General features: G+C 46.5%; 1 protein-coding gene across 1 annotated transcript in view; it reads right to left on the bottom strand.

Annotated features, from left to right (window-relative positions):
* The window catches only part of LOC106963419 (GRIP1-associated protein 1-like), a gene marked incomplete at its 3' end in the record, with an annotated part of 25,816 nt that overhangs the window by 13,629 nt on the left and 8,735 nt on the right, over positions 1-3,452 (bottom strand). The gene's annotated exons all lie outside the window — the stretch shown is intronic.

The raw sequence follows: 3,452 nt of genomic DNA, 5'->3' as shown, positions 1-3,452 counted from the left end.
CTAACACAGCTAAAGGAGCTAACAGAGCTAAAGGAGCTAAAAAAGCTAAAGGAGCTAACAGAGCTCAAGAAGCTAACACAGCTAACGGAGCTTTCTTTGATTAAAAGGGAATAAAGTACAAAGGTTAACAAAATGACAAGTAATAAACCTAAAGACAGAAAAGAAACAAGAGGACAGAAAAGGACCAACAAGAGTTCAGAGGTTGCAGAAGGGCAACTGTTGCTGGGCAACAAGGCAATTGCAACTCTGAAGCAGGAGCCAGTTTGAAGAAGCGGCCCAGAACCCGATGAACAGAAACTGTTTGAGTTTCTATGGCGGATCACCTGGCTTCATCGATCCATCAGGATTCATGTCTCCATAAAACATCCTGGATCTGAGAACCGCTGCTGGTAGAACCGGGTCGGGTTCTGCTGGAAGGTGAGCTGTCAGCAGGAAGCAGGGAGACGTGGTGAGGTGGCAGCGAGTGGCAGCCAGACGAGCCCAGAATAACTCACCCCGGTCCAGGTTCAGGTTTAGACTAGGCCGGCCTGTAATCAGCGGCTGCCGCTCTCTCATTTCCCTCATAGAAACCAGGCGAGGGTCTCCGCCCGCAGGCCGCCTCGCGGGGTTCCTCTGTCCTTAGCCCCCGTCTCCCTGTTTCCTTGTTTCCTTCCCTGTTCGAGCAGTTTCTGACTTTTTCTGGAGTTTCAGATCAGATTTCAGGTGGGAGGTTCAGTTGTCACAGTGGGGGGTTTCCTGGTTCCCCCCCTCAGTCAATGTTTGTTGCTGTGCTGATCTTGCTAAGTTGTTGTGAAGCAGGCAGTAGCAGCCTGACCTGTCACTGCCTGCAGCACAGCAGTTTCCACCCAGCACATCTGGGGCGGCTGGCGGTTAAATCTGGAGTGAGTTTATGAGGGCGAAGCCGCAGAGCCGCCGCTCCGCCTACAGTTGCTCTGATATCCACACATCTGCTTCTGTCTCTGTGTGTTTATGTGACGCCGCTGCTGAGACGGGAGGTTGCTGTCTCTGCTGCAACAGCAAAACCAAAACTGGAGCAACAGAAACTAGAAACCGGCTCTGGGTTGATGAGTTGCTGTTGGTGTCTGTCTCAGATCAGACCTCTGAGGCCTCCAGGTGGCCTAGTGCCCCTTAATGCCCCCTACTGCCCCTAACAGCCCAAAAGAGCCACTAACCAAGCAGATAACACAGTGGCTAACAGAGCAGGGGTCAGAGGTCAGGCCTTTCCCTGAAGCTCTAGATCAGCTGCTGAACAGACAGGAAAACGAGGAGGTTCTAATCTGGAACCAGAACCAGAACCAGTGGAGGAAAGCATGGAGAGAACCGTCAGCACATTGAGATCTGCTTAATGGGTCGGTCCACTTGCTACTGAAAGGTTCTGATGGTCGGGATAAAAGCAGAGATGAGAGGCAGGATGGAGGGATGAAAACACAGAGTGAACAGAAAGAGTGATGAAACCAGGGAAGCATGGAGGGGGAGCAGGCCTGCCTTGTTGCTAGGCAACTGAGCAGCCCTCTTTGAAGTTTCCCCTTATTGTTTTTTTTTCTAACAATCAGGTCACAGCAGTAACCATAGCAACCGGCTCTGCACCACGCCTGACGGCCATCGCAAGCAAGGGCAGTCCGGTCTGAGGACATGCAGTGCAGCACCAGCCCCCGGGGGCGCTAGGGGGCACTAAGGGCTGTTAGCAGATCTGTTAGCTACTGTGTTACCCGCTCTCTTGGATGGAAGGATTTGATTCATTACCTGATTCTCTCTCCTATTTGTTACATATTTATGAGGACATGATGTCACATTAGTTTCAGATTTTCGTCATGGATCAGACTTTATTCAGAAATGTAATCTCTGATTCTGGAAGCATCAGATTCCCAAAAATATTTCATGATTTACATCTCTCTCTTATGCACAAGCAAAACTCTGGTTCTTCTCTCCGGTTTCTGCTCCTACACTTCATGCTTCTTTGCTTCCACCTGGTGGCCAGCTGAGGAACTGCGTGTCTCACCTGCAGAAACCAGGCCCAATAGCTCCACACACACCTGTGAGATGAGTCCTGCTTTACCTGGGAGCAGAAGTAAAAGTAAGGGGGTACGGTAGGGTACTGCGTACCCCTAAAAAATTTAGCGGGGGTTCGCAGTACCTGCAAGAGAGGAGTGGCTGTCTGCAGTAAAGAATCAACGGGTTCACTGTGCAGCCGTGACTGGTTAGTTTTTCAAGATCAATCTAAAACACGACTTAATCAGTTAATAAATAACTTTTTTCCCATTTCATATTGTTTCTGAACTGTTCGTGCTTTGCTAGAGCAACGGTGCGATATGTTGATTGCGGAAGGTTTTGAGTCGATCTCGGCATTAGGTGACAAACTGAACGCCGCCAGGAGGCTGAGACCAGCAGGTCCTCCTCTGATTGGCTTAAAACGTTCAGAACTTTATTAAAGAACAACAACAAAAAAATCTACAAAACGTGTTCAAATTAATGACCCAACAACAATAATAATCTCAGTGATTATTGTTTCAACAAGGTGTTGCGCAATTCTGTGCGTTTCGGTTCCATTATTAAAATAAGGATCAGAGCAGGAGTTTAAATGAACTCATCAACCACCGCTGTGTTCAGGGAGGNATATAGTTTCTGAACTGTTCGTGCTTTGCTAGAGCAGCGGGGCGACACGTCGATCGCAGAAGGTTTTGAGTCGATCTCAGCATTAGGAGACAAACTGATGCTGCAGGACAGGAGGTGCAGGTCCTCCTCTGATTGGCTTAAAACGTTCATGACTTTATTAAAGACCAACATCGACAAAACGTGTTTAATGGCCCAACAACAATAATAATCTCAGTGATTATTGTTTCAACAAGGTGTTGCGCAATTCTGTGCGTTTCGGTTCCATTATTAAAATAAGGATCAGAGCAGGAGTTTAAATGAACTCATCAACCACCGCTGTGTTCAGGGAGGTTTATTAATGATCGCAAAATAAATATAGAGCCTGAAAACCTGATATCGTAACGGACTGAATGTTATGTTTTAAATGTAACCTGTGCTCGAGGAGCGAGCGGTTGCCACGGCAACGGGTGTGCTTAAATGACAAAGAGAGGAAAAAGGGGGATTGGTTTAGAGTTGATCACCTGTTCAGTTATTTTACCTTTGTTTACCTTTGCTGTGGCGAATCACAGCCTCTGTAGTTTATGAACGTTCAATAAACGACAAACTTGGACTGATTACCTCGTTCTTTGTATAGCTACGTCATTCACAACAAACACCAAACACGGTAAAAATGTTTCATTAGTATTTAACAAACAAATGGCTTCTACCGCGATAATTATGGGAAATTAAATTAATTGTCTAGTATTAAAAAAAATTGTTTGGTGCTGTCAGGCTCAGAGTCTGAGAGGCTTTTCCTCTATCAAACTTTTTATTTTGCCTCTTATTTAGTGTAAATATTGATGTTGATGAGACTTTCTCCA

This window comes from Poecilia latipinna, unplaced genomic scaffold (assembly GCF_001443285.1).
Source record: "Poecilia latipinna isolate Pla-1442-1.1 unplaced genomic scaffold, P_latipinna-1.0 Scaffold1533, whole genome shotgun sequence".
NCBI classification, from domain to species: Eukaryota; Metazoa; Chordata; class Actinopteri; order Cyprinodontiformes; family Poeciliidae; genus Poecilia; species Poecilia latipinna.
This window is presented reverse-complemented; position numbering and strand designations above follow the sequence as displayed.